Source organism: Carassius auratus, chromosome 37, assembly GCF_003368295.1.
Source record: "Carassius auratus strain Wakin chromosome 37, ASM336829v1, whole genome shotgun sequence".
In the NCBI taxonomy this organism is placed as follows: Eukaryota; Metazoa; Chordata; class Actinopteri; order Cypriniformes; family Cyprinidae; genus Carassius; species Carassius auratus.
This window is the reverse complement of record NC_039279.1, coordinates 5558842-5576947: the sequence shown is the minus strand read 5'-3', so window position 1 is coordinate 5576947 and position 18106 is coordinate 5558842. Positions and strand designations below refer to the sequence as shown.

The 18106-nt window shown below is 36.2% G+C and overlaps 1 protein-coding gene across 3 annotated transcripts in view; it reads right to left on the bottom strand.

Moving 5' to 3' along the window:
- Positions 1-18106, bottom strand: part of LOC113055963 (RNA binding protein fox-1 homolog 3) — a 377645-nt gene that overhangs the window by 275825 nt on the left and 83714 nt on the right. For 2 of the 3 annotated variants that reach the window (XM_026222362.1, XM_026222366.1), the window contains exon 3: positions 803-854. The exons of the other annotated variant lie outside the window; for it this stretch is intronic. The gene's annotated coding sequence lies outside the window, so the exon portion shown is untranslated. The remainder of the gene's footprint in view (positions 1-802; positions 855-18106) is intronic. 3 annotated transcript variants of the gene reach the window in all.

The window sequence follows — 18106 nt, the reverse complement described above, 5'->3', positions numbered from 1 at the left end:
TAAGACCGTCTGCCATTAATTGAGCACGCTGTCTGTTTAACACCTGCAGGCCTTGTCTAAAACGTGCTGTCCTAAATTGCCAGTTAGCAGATAAAGGTATTTTGTCATGGGGCAGGATTTGTAATTTCAAGGTATACTAAATTATAAAAATATTAAAGGTATGTGAAAATAAAAAAAAATAAAAAAAAAGAGGAAGAAAAAAATAGCATGTGCATAAATGTGAACGCCTCAAGCTTTGCTCTGTAATAGAATCTTTGACTATATAAATTGAAGGATATAATTCAAATGAGCTGAAACATTTTAAGGTCAAAGCAATATTAAATTCATGCAGCACTGACATATATTGTCTGCAAAGAAAAAATAAACTATAAAGCATTTTCTACCTGCATGTACTCAAATGCAAAGCAATGCTACAGTATGTTTACACTCTCACAGACCAAAGGGAATGCATGTGTCAACTTCCATAAAAAGATTCATGGCTTTTGATGAAATTAGATTGAGATTTAGCCTCTTCAAGTACCTTTTAATCCATGTATAACATTTCCACATACACAAAGCACAACTTTTACTGCCCCAGTCCAAAGGTGTGTCAATCTCAAAGAGCTGAACTCTCGAAACTCTGACAAACACACATGAATTCTTCTCTTTCTATCTCCATTTTGCCCTTTCATTCCTTCCATGCATCACACATTCGACTGTCCCCCTCCAAAACAGATAAGCGCAGAACGCAGAAAAAGCAAACCACAACCACGGAAATTCTCTACATGGTGCCGATCAGTAAAATTAGCATGACAATACTCACTGTGGGGAGAAGGGGGCAGTCGGAGCGTGGCAAGTCACTCTGTCCAACGAACCTTCACGGGTGGAAGAGAGGGGGAGAGAGAAAGAGAGAGAGAGAACAGTCAGCTGTGAAAGCACAGTTAAGAGAAAGGGAGGGGTGACGAAGAGCCGGCACATACAGAAAAACACAAGAAAAGAAACTGAAACACAGAGGAGAACAAGGATGAAGCCGAACGGTAGGAGAGAAATGGGAAGGCAGCGGAGGGAGGGAACATGTGATAAGAATAAAGGACACGTGGGAAGATGCTGTACTTTTAAAAGTTCGACTCACGAATGGGAGAGTTTTTTTTTTTTTTTTTTACTCAGTCACGTGACATCACTGGGTGAACTAGTTACCTTATTTAACAAAGCAGTTAGTGCATGATCGTTTACTGTAGCAATAGCACCAGGCAATATGCTTCATCCATAATGAGCTTCATTGTGATTTGCATGGCAATAAAACAAGTTTTTGCAGATTTAATGATTTTTGAGAATGCATTAATAAAATAATTTACACGGAAATGTAAATTTTGGCATTATTTTCTCGACCTCATGCTATTCCAAACCCATAGGTTGCTATTCTTGCAACTAGGATACCAGTGGATGAAGTTTCATGGGGGGATATAGTGTCTCTTACTGTGTGTCTCCCTTAAAGAACAGTGAAATACTTAAAGAAATAGCCTAGTCACATGAGAGAAGCCACTGCTTCCAGGTTACTGTAACTGGTTGATTACACTGACAGTATGAACCCACCGATCACATTCGTAAGAAAACCGCAGATCTGAATAAACTGGTTAAATGACTAAAAAAAAAAATATCTCACCCACTCACATAACCATTTTCAGTCACAACCAGATCAAAATGAACTTAAAATATGGCATGTGTGTAAGCTGATTTTAAGATTGTTATTACATCTGGATTTGATGATTATTAACGGATGGAAAGGAAGGCACAAATAAATTCAACTGTTAGTGGAAAAAAGTAATAAATGGTACTGTACAAGAAACATGATTTTGGCTTTATAATATTGTTATTTCTGAAGCAAAAATGCATAATAGTATGCTAATAGAAACACACTAAATCATTAACATATTTGTTGTGTATTGCTAAATTCTGATCCATATGCCTTAAACCATAAAATCTATGTAAAGATCAAATGGAACGGGTACATGAATTTAGATTGGACTAAAAAACACAAATGCAGAGGTGGCCTTTCAGGAGTCCACAATGCAACACTGTTCTATTTGCTTCTCAATGTGTGTGTGTGTGTGTGTGTCTCTTCTTTTCTCCTCAAGTGACAAAAGCAAGACCCCATTCCTAATCTGACCCCAAAACAGCAACGAAATCCCCCCCGGCCTTATCATCCTCTGCCTGGGCTCTGTTCTCACTCTTCTTTCATATCCCTTGCTTCTCTTTCTTTCTTTCATTCTCTCTCTCTCTCTCTTTCTCCGTCACTCTCCATTGCATCCTCTCTCCCCAGTATAACCTCTTCCTCTGTCTCCTTCTCTCTGTAAACGGCTTTCAGCCGAGCAGAGATTACCTAGACCATGCTCTACAGAGCAGCTTCAAAAAGGGTGCTCTGGGCTGCCAGCCTGGATAACACCCCCCTCCTCCTTCCGGGGGGAAAGTCACAGAGAGAGTAGCTTGGAAAATATTTGCAGAGAGGGGAAAAATGGATGCTGAGGATGTCACACACTAGCTACTTTGACACAATGCTTGGGACTGACGAACAATTTACTAACAGGTGTGATATGAGAATGAACAGCCAAAGTTACACTTAACCAAATGTTTTAAAAAATAAAATATTATAAGTTTTACAGTAGAATGCTGTATTTTAAATAAATGGTACATTTTACTACATTTACTATCCTCACGCTGCTTCATAGGGACTCCTAAGGGATGCTATTTAAAGCACGCTGAACTTCACCAGCTTGCCAGTCTCTCTTTATTTTGATGTGCACATGCTGAGCTGATGATTGGCTATTAGAAACAATCCCAAAACACATTTGTTCTCCTTTGACCTGCATTACAGTTTGACACCCCAGCGCATTAACATGATGCATGCTTGATTTATTTGCTGTGAGATGCATCATATGAGATTCATAGAGAAACTGCAAATTGTGAAATTGCTGTAATAACTGCACCTATGTAATTGGAAAAACTACTGGTATTTTCCTGTCATGATGAAAGTTTACAGTTCAACTAAATTACTAGTTATAATCAAATATAATACTAATATAACTAATATAATCAAATGAATTACATGGCATGGCAATAAAATATTACTATTCAAGGGATAGTTCACAGAATATAGACAATTCTGTTATCAATTACTCATCTGCAAGTTGTTCCAAACCTGTATGAGTACCGTATTTTCTGGACTATAAGTCGCACTTTTTTTTCATAGTTTGGCTGGTCCTGCGACTTATAGTCAGGTGCGATTTATTTATTAATTTAAAAATTAATTTGACATGAAACCGAAAGAAATTAAGCAAGAGAAATTAACCAACAGAAAACATTACCATCTCCAGCCGCTAGAGGGCGCTCTAGTTACTGCTTCAGTGCTCCTGTAGTCTACACTGAAGACATAGAGTGCCCTCTCGTGGCTGTAGATGGTAATGTTTTCTCTTGGTTCTTGGTTCTAAATAAATGCGACTTATAGTCCATTGCGACTTATATATGTTTTTTCCTCATCATGACGTATTTTTGGACTGATGCGACTTATACTCAGGTGCGACTTATAGTCCGAAAAATATGGTATCTTTCTTCAGACAAAAAAGATTTAAAAAAATATTGGAGGTTGCAGTTATTGGTAGCCACTGACGTCCACCAGAAATTTTTGGCTAGCAACATTCTTCAAAATATCTTCTTTGGTGTTCAATAGAAGAAGAAAAAAAAAAAAAAAAAAAAAATCACAAAAGGTTGAGAATAACAAAGTTAAATAAATGATGACATCCCCTATATTGTAATTCTTCATTCGTTCACTATATTTTTGAGACCAAAACCACAGTTCAGAAAGTCTAATCCCTTTGTATTCTTTGATGTCCATTCTTTGATGTGCATCCCTCCCTGTGTAAACCCAATGCCTTTTTCTCTGTCACCATGTCCAGCCTGTCTCCGTATTATGTGAGACACACTCTCTGCCCTCTTGCTCCCCGAGAATGTCCAATTAGAGCAAGGTCGGATCTGGTAGCCATGTGTGAGGCAGCCACTTATTCTGTTACTGTTGGCCGATCCGTCACGCTCCTCTCCGGCTTTCTTTATTTTATTCTTCCTCCCAAAGGGCAGTGGCTAACTCTATCACTGGGACAAATGACCTATCAGTGGTACCATTCATCAGCTGCCTTAGAATCACTCGCTCCGGCCGCAGTCCCACCCATCCACCCCCTGTGAAACGGAGCTGCTGCTCCCACCGGCTTCCCCACTGAATCTTACGCTGTGTGAGTTAGCACACATGTGGGCATTAAAGCAAAAATGAGAGAATGTGCCTTTGTGCGTGCAGTACTCGGCTAAAATGCATATAAATCTCTCCCACAAGTAAAATAAACACATACAGTACACACATGCCATCCGAAATAGATCCACTTTCTTTACCAAAGATATATACATAAGCTTTTCTCAAAGCCCTTTGTCTGTTTTTATTTGCTTGTCAGTGCTGTTGTCTTGTTTTATCTCTCAGCAGCTATTCTGATGCCCCCACGCCGTCCCGACACCTCCACCCGGGGCGACAATATCATCTTAAGTGATGAGGAGGAGAGCGAATGACTGTAATTTGGTCAGGGGCACCGTGTACGTCCTGCCTAACAGAGGGGGCCGTCTTTCCCATTGCTCTGAGACAAGCTACTTTAGGTGGGTGCGTTCTTATTAATTAAGACAGTCTCATTATCGCCAGTCCAGGAACTCGATGAGTGAGGGAAATCGGAATTAAAAAGTCAAGCAAACTGCAAAGGAAAAGACAGCTAAGACGTGACAGATGGTCTTTCATCACGCAAGGCTTAAGCGAGGAAAAAATAAAATAAAAATAAATAAAAAACGAGCTTACGGAGAGCAGAACTAGCACATTTCCCCCTCCTATTCTTAATTCTGGGCAATTAAAAAAAAAAATATATATATATATATATTTTTTTTTTTTTCTTCAATAGTGAAAAAAGCATATGGGGACATTACTCATTTGGTGCTGTTTTGCCAGTATAGTTTCCATGGCAACCTTGGAGCAAGAAACATGACTCTCTTTGCTGGTAGATACAGAGTCACTGGTGTAGCCTGTGGTACTCAAGACATGAACTTTGACTCTTTCCAGTCTCAATTTAGCAGCGGATCTTGTTATGCTACAAAATATGAGACCTATCGTTCCTGGGAATCATCACACAAAATACCAAATCACAACACTGCGAAATGAAACATATTATTATTATTATTGTGAATAATCATGAGCAATATTCAGCTTAACCATCATGCATATTTAATTTTCTATATGAGACATCTTTCAATATCTCAAACGTACAGTCGTGTTCTGTTTGCGCCAAAGGCCGATGCTAGAATTTTGTACATCAGGCAGAAAACATATAAAACAGAGTCACACTAAAGCTACATTCACATAAAGTTCAACATCTACTGTTGTCAAAAGTGATGTATTGAGACAGAGGGATATATATCGAACCGCACTGCTGTAGTTGAGAATCATTTTTTCCCATTTGAGAGAAAAGATCATGTGTTGCTAGCAAAGGAGAGGCAGCGAGAGAAGAATCAGTGCTATAAACGTAAGGCAATGTTAAAACGACACACACTAGCTCAGCTCTTCTCTTTATCCAGGCATGGAAACACAATTCATTTTTGGCTGTTTACACTGACTAGAATTGTAAAAATGTGAATGGAAGCAAATCAAGAACATGTCCAAGCCACATTTCAACCATAAAAAAATTAAAATAAAATTTTGCGTTATAACTAAATAAAGTGGAAGAGACATGCGCTCCATGGTGCTTGAACTGAGGTGCTACAGTAATCTGTAACGTCACATTTAAAAGCAGCGAAATGGCATTCATTGTTTGAATTTCGTGACAGAATGTACTGAATTTGAAAGCTGAGACTTATCAGAAGTAAGAAAGCACAACGCTCTTGGCGATTATTTGATGGGAGGCATGCTACTAATAATGTTTGTTGTAGAGACAAATTGCGGATCTGGTAACCCGGGCTTAAACTACAGGTGATTCATAGGGTCAAATAAAACCTGTTTTAAATGTCGCTATTTTAAAATTGTTACTGTTATCATGTTTATTTCGACAGCCCTAAATTCAACAGAGAGATTTTCTCCACACACAGTATGAGTTGCAGTCGGAGACATTTTTCCATCGCCTTTTGGACGATAGTGAAATAAATTGCTTTTATATATACGTATTTATATAAAATAATTATATAAGCATTATTAGTATTAATTTGTATCATTATGAAATGTAGACTTTAACCAAAATAACATTTAATTTAAAAAATAAATTTATAAAATAAATTAATACAAAATAAATGTAATACAAAAACAACATTTTATGAGTTCCAAATCAAGGCACTTAAAATGCATCAAACCTCCGAAAATGTAGTCAAGTCATTTTTTAACACATTGTCTAGGCCAATCAACCAAATCATTATCAATTAGCTTGCCAGCTCTGCATTCTCAAGCCATACGAGTGATTCAAAAAGCCAATTCCAACTATGCCAAACCTGATTTGTTAAAATATCACCCTGACAAGATTAACAAATGCCTCACTATTCAGAAGTTAAATTAAAAAAAGCCACAGAAGGCCAATATGTTATGAAACTCTTATTCAAATAACCATTTACTTTACTTCTCATTTGGAAATGTATTCGCTTTTTGTTCCATTTGCCTCACTCTGGCATTAGGACAATCCACCCCTCCGGTTTTACCTTCGAAAACAACAGCTGAACAGAGAGAGAAAAGCAAAGAATATGCAAGCATTCACATTGGACCATAGGAAATAGAATGTACTTATCAGGCAGTGCCAGGCAGGATTAGAGGAAGGTGTTGGGGCTCGAACCCTCTGGGCTGGCCTACACACATGAGGTCAGAAAGTTGGATCAATGCGCAAGGCTACATGCCACCTTATGCCATTCATCTTTTTTTAACAGCAAGCTTTGTATTTTAAGAGGATACACACTGACCTCAACATGTCAGTAGTGAAACACGTCAATTTATAGTTTTTGTCCATGTGTCTACTTTCCATGTGTCCGCGATGGTCTGACATGCTTAAGCAGCGAGATGGTTATGTTTCCATGAAAGATGATTTGGCCGGTTATGCATCATGCCTATGGCGCAAGATCCCATGCACTCAGGTCACCGGAGTTATCCAAAATCGCATTAATATTCAGAAAACACTGCAGCTTTTGTAAATGTCTGTTCACAGCTGGTGAGGATACAGCAAAAGATCAAATCCAGAACATTTGCTTAGATGAGCTCTTTCAAACTCATTTTGACCTCAGAGAGGACAATTAGTTTAACTAAATTCCTGGTATCACCCGGTATTTCAATATAAGCACAAGGTCACTCGTGTTCAGCAAGCCCAAGCTGTATTCATGACTTCCAAAGCTGCAGTGGAAGAGAATAAAAACACTATTTAAGGTTTTGATTAAAATTGAAAAGCGCTCACCTCCATAGCCAAAATCCAATCCAATTGCAATTGTGTTGGGTAAATAAGGATGGATTGTTTGTCTCTTAGGTGAGAGTGTGGTGAAGATCTTCTGTTTAAATGTAAAGTGACAGATGTCCCATTCCCGGTGCTAGAGGACTATGGCTCACTTTAATGAGCCAATGGAGAAAAGTCACAGAATGAAGAACAGATTCGAAAGGTTGAACTGAAGGACGAGGCACCTGCAGTTCAAATGCTCCACCAAATGATGCTGCTCATATTTACAGTGGATGCATATACTTTAAAAACTATTCACTTTTTACTACATTTCGTCCAAAACATTTTCTGGGTGATTTTTTTTCTTAACCATTTAATTTGTCTTCTAACAGTTGGTCTAAAAAGTGGGCATTCAGTACATGCATTACTGGATAGTTCTGTCTTTTTTTTTTTTTTTTTTTCTGAACCAACAAATGTCATTTTCAATTCTGTGGTGAAACATTCTGACCACAATTGAAATGAAAACTAAAATAAAAATAGTTATAAAAATTCATATAAAATATAATTACTTTTACACAATAAATACAAAATTGGTTTATGACTATTTAAATATTTGTTAATATTATTATTATTATTATTAAAGTTTTAGAATGCAAGATTATTTTTTATGATTGATTTTCAAGAAGTATCAAAAGCAAATCAAAGTTTCCAGGAAGATGTTCATGTGACCTACATTTAACAAATTAAAAAGAAAAAAAAAAAGTTATTTTTAACAAAAATCAAGCCTTGGGATATTAAAGTGCTCGTGGCTAAAGAAACATTTCTCTACTGAAATACCTCTGCACTAACAGCTCATTGCAAGGCAAGGTTTTTCTGTTTTGCAAAAGTATCCACCATCTAACACAATGCTGAAGTATACATTCTTCGAGTTATCATTAGAACATAATTTCAGTTTTTGGGAGAGATTCAGGTAAGACTGTTTCAGATGGCCTGTCTGTGAAACTTTATCTCCACCTCAAGCTGCAATTATCATTACACCACCAAAATCGCTGCTGAATCGAGCATTTTTCCCCCATCTTATGGTGAGACTGCCAACTCTAAATCAATAAACTCCTGTATTTCTATGCAATATCACATTTTTGCTAACATGTAATCATATTTCATGTGCCTACAGAGAAACGGCAACAAGAAAATTCTTCACCATGCCATTAAACACAGTGTCATATTAGGAAATAATTGCACTTCGTGTCAGGCTCACAATGGCAGATTAATGGACAGAACAGTCGGGAATCAAGGTCTTCCTACCTGTTATGCCTAACAGGCGAAGCTTCTGGCACCTTAACAACACATAGTGGCACCTTTAACAGAGACGTGGGACTGAGGCAGGGTGGATGGAAAGGGCTAATGATCTGTCCCCGTGTCAATATCTCTGGGTGCCAACCTGCCTCCCCTTGGGCAAGAGCCTGGACATCAAACCTGCAGCTGATGCACCATTTTTCCTCGGAAGCCTCTTCTGTGCCTTGCATCAATACATTGAACTTATTTTTTTATTTTATTTTTTTTACTGTGGCCCTGCTGTCTACATCTTGATGAAACACTTCTCTGTTTATTTGTGCACCTTCCTGAAATCCATCAGTTTCTTCATTTCACTGCAACCTCTTACTTCATCATTTAATCTATGTTCAAAACACACATGACTTTCTTTGTTGTGTGGAACATGAAAGTAGATATTTTGAAAAATTCACTGGTTGTTTACTCAAATTGCTGTGATAAACTTGAAAACTATAAGTCAGAGTAAACAAATCAACAGGATTAATTGCTTCACTGAAAATATGACTGAATAATAATTCAATTAGAAATCAGAATTTGATATTTTAATAAACGGCGTCGAGTTGAGAAATGATCAAGATATCCACTGATTCCAATGAAAATTACAAAGACATGAAAAAAAAAAAAAAAAAAAAAATCACACAGAATTATAATTCATATATATGTATGTACTGTGTGTATATATATATATATGTATATTACGGAAAATATATTTATGCAAAAAATAATATTATTAATAATAATAATGATTCAGATGGATAAACAATCAATCAGTCAGATGAAATAATTATTTTATATTTTAATGATGCAGAAATAAAAATAGTAAAAACAAAATAAAATAAATAATGAAAAAAGGAGAATAAACGGAGAAACAATGCCAGTTTAAATTTTAAATTGCATGAAAATACAATATTAATTTCAGATAAATTAATTTTATATGCTTTATTTTAATTCTGATCTAAAAGAAAAGTTCATAATAATAATAATAATAATAATAATAATAATAATAATAATAATAATAATAATAATAATGTTGCTGAATGAGAATTAAAAATAAATTAGTATTTAATAATTTCCAGCAAAAAGTAAATTATGCAGTATGAGATGATCAAACATGACCTCATATAAGACAACCATCAATGAGCTTATTTACAAATGTATAAAATAGATGGCTGAATTTTGTGCAACCCATTTTTAGCATCTGTCTGTCATTTTTTTTTTACATTGCCACTAGTCAAACTGCCTGTATCCTCTCCTGCAAGGATCTGAGCAGTGGACAGTCTGAATCCCAGGAGTCCAGAGGAGTCCCTGACTATGACTAATTAAATGAGTTATGTGCCGTGTCTCAGAGTGGCACAGACGGCCATCGCTGACCACATGCTTTAGAGGGGGAATCAGCCTCCTGTGCCCACAGGGTGTGTGTGGGGCATCGATCCTGCTACGCCATTAGATACAAAGATGTCAAGGTAGATTACTCTCATAGTGCTGACGTTTGCAGGTCAAATGTTTTGCTAGTCAACAATAATCAGAGAGACAGCAGGCAGCTTGATGATTGGGCTCTGTCTGGCTGATATATAACAGTGCTGCTGAAGCTTAGGTGATGGAACAGAAGAGTGAATTAGAATGGAGAGGGAGCCCGACCCCAGGCAGGTTAATGACGTACGTGGTGCCAAAGAGCTAAATGATTTTGTGCTGAAAACAGGATTATGTTTCAGACATAAGACAGAACGGTTGAGATGCAGGGCACAGCGCTCAAATGTAACTCACCAGCAAACAGGCTCTCTCTCTCTCTCTCTCTCTCTCTCTCTCAAAGCAGGAATCAGTCACTTATATTTTTACTTTCCCCTCTGCAGGTCACAGCCTCCATCACCCTGTCCAAATAATGCAACAATAACACAGCTCATTCATCTTCCAAAGTGGGGAGCGCTACAACTCGCAGTTCAATTGGATTTTCACTCTCTTCTCCTTCATTTGCACACTTTTAAATAAATATATTTGGATTTTCTTCAATATAACACCTCAGTGGTCTCCAAGGTTTTTTTTGTTTGTCTTACAGTAGGTAAATTCCACTGCTCTATAGGGAGTAAAGTATTAAGTAGTGAGTAGCTTAATAACAACAAACTAGAAAAGTGTTGCTTTTAAAGACCAACATTCCAAATTCCTTCAGACACTGCAATAAAACAAAATGTTAAAATATATAATGCAATACAATAAAGTCCAAAAAATGTGTTTGTTCACACATCGAAATATAAACATACACACTACCATTAAAAATGTAAAAAAAGTTAACAATATATATGTGTGTGAAAGTATTTTATGCTCACCAAGTCTGCATTTATTTAATAATATAAAAACTGCAATATTGTAAAAAAAAAAAAATTAAATAAAAACTAATGCAATTTAAAATGGAACTAAATTACTTATTACTAATTAATTAATTATTACTTTTTACTCCAGTTTTCAGTGTCACATGATCCTTCAAAAATGACTCTGATATGCTGAACTGGTGCTCAAGAAATTTCTTTGTCAGGGTGTTGAAAAGTTGTTTATTACCGTGGAAACCATAATACATATATGAACTTTCAAAAAAAAAAAAAAAAAAAAAAATTATATATATATATATATATATATATATATATATATATATATATATATATATATATATATATATATATATATATATATATATATATATATATATATAGTTACGTGAAGGGTAGGGATGAACTCAATTGCAGACAGGAATGCACAAACACAGGTTTTATTCAACAAAAAGGGGAAAACAAAACCCACGAGGAGGGAAACAATGACTAGGGCAGATACTAAATAACTTAACAAGACTAGGTAGAAACGATAAACAAAGACTCCAAACACAAGAACACTAACTACAAATAAACAATAACAGGACTCACAACATCTTCTTCCAAGAGCAACACAGAGTAACACTATATCACAGGAACATGTAGAAACACATATCACAACGTGGAAACAATCACAATGAACCGACAAAAGACAGAGCACACTAGGGGATCTAAATAAGAGAACTAATCAAGACACAACAGGTGGCACAGGTACGGCAATCACGACAACTAGGATAACAAGGGGGGCGGGGCAAGGGAACGAGACAACACAAGCACATGGCCCAAAGAAAAGGCCATGTGCTTGTACACAAAACACGGGTCTGTCATGATCCTGCCTCAAGACTAGAGGAAAGTCAGGACATGAAGGCAGAATCATGATATATATTATTTTTTTATATTAATTGAAAGTTCAAATAAACACATTTAATTCAAAATACAAATCTTTTTTAATGTTATAAATTTCTCCTCTGTCAATTTTGAATGGTAAAATACATACACAAATATACATGTATATAATAGCATAATATAAAATATAAATCTGGACTTTATGAATTTTTTTTAGGTTATTAAAATCTTTAAGTGATTTATTGTTTTGGTAGTTGCGATGGGTAATCACATAACCTTTCCCATCTTTGCAGGTGTCATATTATGGGATGGTACAGCGCTGGACTGTTGTCTGGTAATTCCAGAATGACATCAATCTCATATCACCTGATTTAGTGTCTGAGGGCGAAAGTTGTAGAGGAGGATGAAAAAGTGATAAAGCATGTGAAAAAGCAGGAATGAGAGTGCAGGTTGTGGACCGAGCCGAACGTGGGTGGCTATAAGTTCTCAAGCTCTGACAACCTCTGAGACAAGCTTTTTATTTGGTGGCAGAAGCTGGGGGATAAAGAAGTGTGGACATGTGTGTGTGTGTGTGTGTGTGTGTGTGTGTGTGTGTGTGTGAGCGACGACACAGATGGGAGAGCAGTGAAGGACATGTCAGGTGGCATGTAGAAACATAGAGCCCAACTTAAAAAGCCTAAAAACATGAGCCATTGTTTTCATCAATGCCATCTGAAGTCCACCCACATAGCTAAATCTACTAATTTATCCAGTCTTGGTGAAATTAACAAATTTGGCGAAGATCGCCCGCATACAGATGGCCGTTTAGTGGCGTTTCTTTATTCTGATGGATTCACGTGACAATATTTACAATCTGATTTCAAAGTACGATGAGAGGAAACGTTTCACAAGCAAAATCATCTCAAGTGCAGTTAGCTCATGTTAGACTGTAACAGTATACCGCTAATGTTTACATCGCAGATATGGCCCATATGTCAGTTAGTATGGTAATCCATGACAAGGTCTCCCTCATTCAAACATCTCAGCATGAGACATTGAGTTCATATTGAACAGGCGATTAATAGCACCTCGCTAATGCCAGGCAGATCCTTCTGCTTGGCCTTCCTCCAGAGCGTGGGGGATTCAAACAAGCAGCATCTAAAGGACTGAATTCTGTTTCTGGCACAAGGCTACAGCTTCCCACTGCCTACTGGAAGTATCTGTCTCAGTAATAATTATTTAATTTGCCATTTGAAAGAAATGCCTCAAATATTTTTTTAAGCAGGTTCATGAATTTAATGATGCAACTATGAAGAAAGACCTTGGTATGTATTTACACTTGTTAATCTGTATTTACAGAGCAGGTGGGTTACCATTAGTTCCTGCATCCCAAGGTGTTGTGGACCTGTGCTAATTCTATCCTACAGCATGTAGTTGTAGGCTTAAAGGAATTATGCAGCCAAAAAAGAAATTTTCTGTCATCATTTACTCACCCTCATGTTGTTCCAAACACGTACGCTTTTATTTTTCCAGAGGAATCGGAAAGTAGATGTTTTTCTTTGTTCGCTTGTTTGCTACACTGATTTTTTTTTCACAGAAAAGTGTCAATAATATATATATATATATATATATATATATATATATATATATATATATATATATATATATATATATATACACACACACTTCGTATTTAAGTACTTTTACAAGGATGAGGGTGAGTAAATAATGAGTAATAGTGAGTAAATAATGACCAAAAAAAAAATATATATATATATATATTGTGTTATTTATGTATATTATATATATATATATATATATATATATATATATATATATATATATATATATATATATATATATATATATATATATTTATATATATATATATATATATATATATATATATATATATATATTTATTTATTTATTTATTTTTTACAAGCAAGGATTTATACCTTGAAGAGTAATGGCATGATTTCATGTGGCCACATGAGCATTCTGTAAATAAATAAATATGGGGAGAAAAGACAAGAACACAAAAAGAAAAGAAGCTGAAAATGGATGAAAGCAACAGAACCGCTTAAGCCGAGCGAGAATCCCAGCAGGGAGTTGTTATGATCTCATCTGGTCTAGAAATATTTCATGTCAGGTCACATTGTAATTAGAATGATTTTTTAACATGTTGCATTGGTGATTCTGCAAAAGTCGATATTTTTATCAGTAACACTCATTAAGCTAAATGCGTTGTCTGTGAGATTGCGAGGGGAGACAAAAACCCAGTTTCGTTGAAAAATGAGGGAAACAATTTCAAACGATAATATTTCTATGGCTGGGTATTACTGTGGCCATTATAGAGGAGAGTGCATTATTTAGAAAAGAGCTGTTGGCAGCGATGACAGAGAGAAAGAACAAATGATCCCTGTGCTTGAAAATCACACTCACAGAGAGAGAGAGAGAGAGAGAGAAACATAAAGCAACACAAAGCCATTCACAGTTTTGATTTGCTTTCCCTGACAGCTGCAATAGTGGGAATGCGAAACGACTGTGTCGGCTAACTTGTTTTATGTTCATAAAGTCCAGGCGGTTCTCCTGTTCCGTTGTTTAAGAGGCACAGGACAGCAAAGGAGACTTGGCCTCTCTGAGTAAATAATGCTGTAATCGCTGGAAGGGTGCTCACTGATTTACAACTTATTGAATCTTTGAGAAAATCACTTTAATCGCTAGTGTTTGTTTTCCGCCGACTTGGTTCTTGCTGTTTTCCTATGGGTAATAGCATAATTTTATGTTAGAGCAAAGGTTTTGATATTCCAATATCATCACTGAGCTGCTTCTAAGCAGAGCGGGAGAGAAAGACAGTCCGAGAAGCTGACTGTGAGCATTATGGTTAATATCTTAATGAGGGGTCATGTCAAAATTTAATAGCCTCACAGCTGTGTATTATATCATTAGGTCAAATGGAAGGTGTGCCAGCATTATTCAACTCTGAATTAGTTCTGAAATCTCCAAGTCCAAATTCAGATTCGTGAATAGCACGTCATTACTGCCAAACACAACTGGCTCTCACACATCGTAATAATAGGTATCAAATCGTTTCAAAAGTGAAATTGAGTAAGACATCTTAGAGCGGTCGTGGAGGAAAATAATGTTAAATTCCAGTCTGTTCCTATCATACAGGTTTTATAAAACTTGGATTAGTTTATAAATCATAAGAACAACTTTCAGTGTACTTAAATGGTGCTATGGTGCTGAATGATATGGTCACTATGAAACACATCTATACAAAAACTAGAGAAACATATCTTGAGATCCCCCGACTCATGTCATTCCAAACCCGTATGAAATAGAAAATATATTCTGAATAATGTCTGAACTTGTCCAGGACAATGGGGTCCAATAAAATAAAATAAAATTACATAGAAGAATGTTCATGAGGGTTTGGAATGAAATGAGGTTGAGTAAACAACAGAATTTTATCAACTATTGAAAAAAAAACATCTCTACTACAATATGATGTTCTTTTATGGAAAACAGGTTATCAGATCTCCTTCTCTGTTCCGAAAAAAACATACGGTTCTTAAACGACATAAAGATGAGTCTAATGACAGAATTTTCTTTTTCAGGTGAACATTTTCTTCAACGGTGCCAGCAGAAAGAAGAGATGGCATGCACACGATGCATGAAGAGGAGTCTTGACTGAGAAGAGGCAGGATTGAAATGGGTGTTTGTTGGGTTTCCCACACTGGTGATTACTCATAGAGAAGCTCTTGTCAGAGGTAATGATCCTCAGCCCGGTGGCTGCGGTGGGAGTTGAGCAGCATGGGGCTCAGAGGCAGGAAAGCAGAGGCCAGTGGGAGTAAAACCCAGAGGGCCATGTGCGAATCAGTTTGGCTATTGTAGCACCCTCCATCTAATTCATTCTTCCTCTGTGGGAGAGAGACCCGTCAGGCGTGCAGGGTTGATGCTGCGATCTCCTTCTGTTAGCACCTCCTACTCAGCTTTCCCGTGGAGCAGCGGCGATGCGTAGAGCAGGAGATTTCGCCATTTTTACTGAGGAGCGCTTGAGCATTTGTGTGTGGATACAGAGCAGTGGACAAGTTGGAGAGTGGGCTGCCTGGCAGGGAGTCATGAAAAAAAGAGTAGGTAGCAAAGGAAACATGGATGAGAGCGAGAGGAATCGAGCCTTGGATAGCGGCAGCAAAGTGGGTCAGGTTGGCTTAGTTTGATTACTGCAGTGGGTGTCTGGAGGCAGCCCTACAATAGCAACTGTACCGCGCACATCTCTTCCCAGGATTCTCATCCTTTCTCCCTCCCTGCTGAGGTGTAGCTAAAGAATCCGGTTATGTGGAGCGCTTCAAAGCCGTGCACACTGCCGCACCATCACCAGTTATAGAGACTGACTGAAAGAGAGACTGTGTCACCTCTGAGCAGCTCACACTCAGATTCACCTGTGAACTTTGAACCCTGCTGACTCATGACACAACACAAGCACTGATATTTATAGACAATACCAACGAAACATAATTATTCTCCTCCAACAAAGACAATATTAAAATTCTACACTTCTTAGTCTAGATACATTAAAAATAAAACACACACAAAAAAACTCAAATTTAAATGGTACAAGTAAATGTATGCATCAACCAAATATAATGAACAGTTTTAAAAAAAGGATATTAATTATGAATTTAAATTATTTATGTATTTTAATCTAAATGTAAAAATAATGGAAATTATCAGGCACTATAAAATATAAAACAAATTATATACAAATATAAATATAAAAAATATACATTATACAAGGTGAAAGCATCACAACATTTAACGTGCAGTATGAAAAATGTAAACTTATTTTTAGATTAGATAAAGATTACATCTTACAGTTTTGATAAACTGTAAATTATTATTATTATTATTTTGTTAAAGATTAACTCGAAGTAAGCGTTAGATGACAGAAAATCAATATAAATGTATGTATGTATGTATATATATATATATATATATATATATATATATATATATATATATATATATATATATATATATATATATATATATATATATATATATATTGCTATTGTATTGTGTACAGTATATATATATATTGTATAGAAAATATAAAAACTATGCTGTGACAAATGATTCCTATATTTATTTTCTGTACAACTGTGTTTAAATAATAATACGAAAAATAAAATGAATATCTTTAAATGAACTTAATCACATCACAACATTATAATGTACAGTAAGAAAAAGATACATTTATTTAGAAATTTTAAACATCCAATATCTAACAAAAACAAACAAACAAATAATAATAATAATAATAATCATTAATTAATCAATTAATTAATAAAAAAGCTAATTATTTGGTATGGTATGTTATAGGACCAATATGTTGTGCATCCCTAGACATAAAGATAATTAATCTATTAAAACCTGGTTTACCCCATCCCCCCATCACCACCACCAAAAAAAAAAAAAAAAAAAGGAAGTGTTGTTGCCAGACCATACGCCTTGCCAGAGACAGAGAAAAATGACAAAGCCAAAGCGGGATATTAGCGGAGGAACCACAGTGTAATCTGATTGCTGTGCTGCTGAAAGGAAGCACATTTTGATACAGCACTGACAAGAGCAGAGTCTAAAAACACAGGGAAGAATATTGCCATCAAATTCAGCAGAAATGCTTCTCTTTTTTTAAACATCTTTTATTTCTGGACTGGTAGAGCCTTTTAATCTAATCCTGAAACCAAAAGATGTCCAAGGTCTTATCTGCTTAGAAAATCTCGCTCTGCTTAGTAAACGTCTGAGATTGCTTCATGTTCTCCATCACATCAACCCACCAAACAGCTAGTGTTGGGGTAAATCTACCAGAACACCCAGGCATCCATCTACTGCTCCATTCTACACTGTGGATTTTATTCCCAACTAGCTGAAGGATAAAGAATTATACTGGCTTTACTAAAAAAAAAAATTGTAAATCTGTATTTAGGCAATGTTGGTTAAGAGGTCACTGCTACAGATGTTAGAGGTGCCCGGCTTCTCACTGAATGATTGGAAAGATTAGTACTGTAGGCGAGGTGGGTTGGTTGGCTTTTGAGGAATGACCATCTAACGCACCTATTGATGTGTCACAATGAT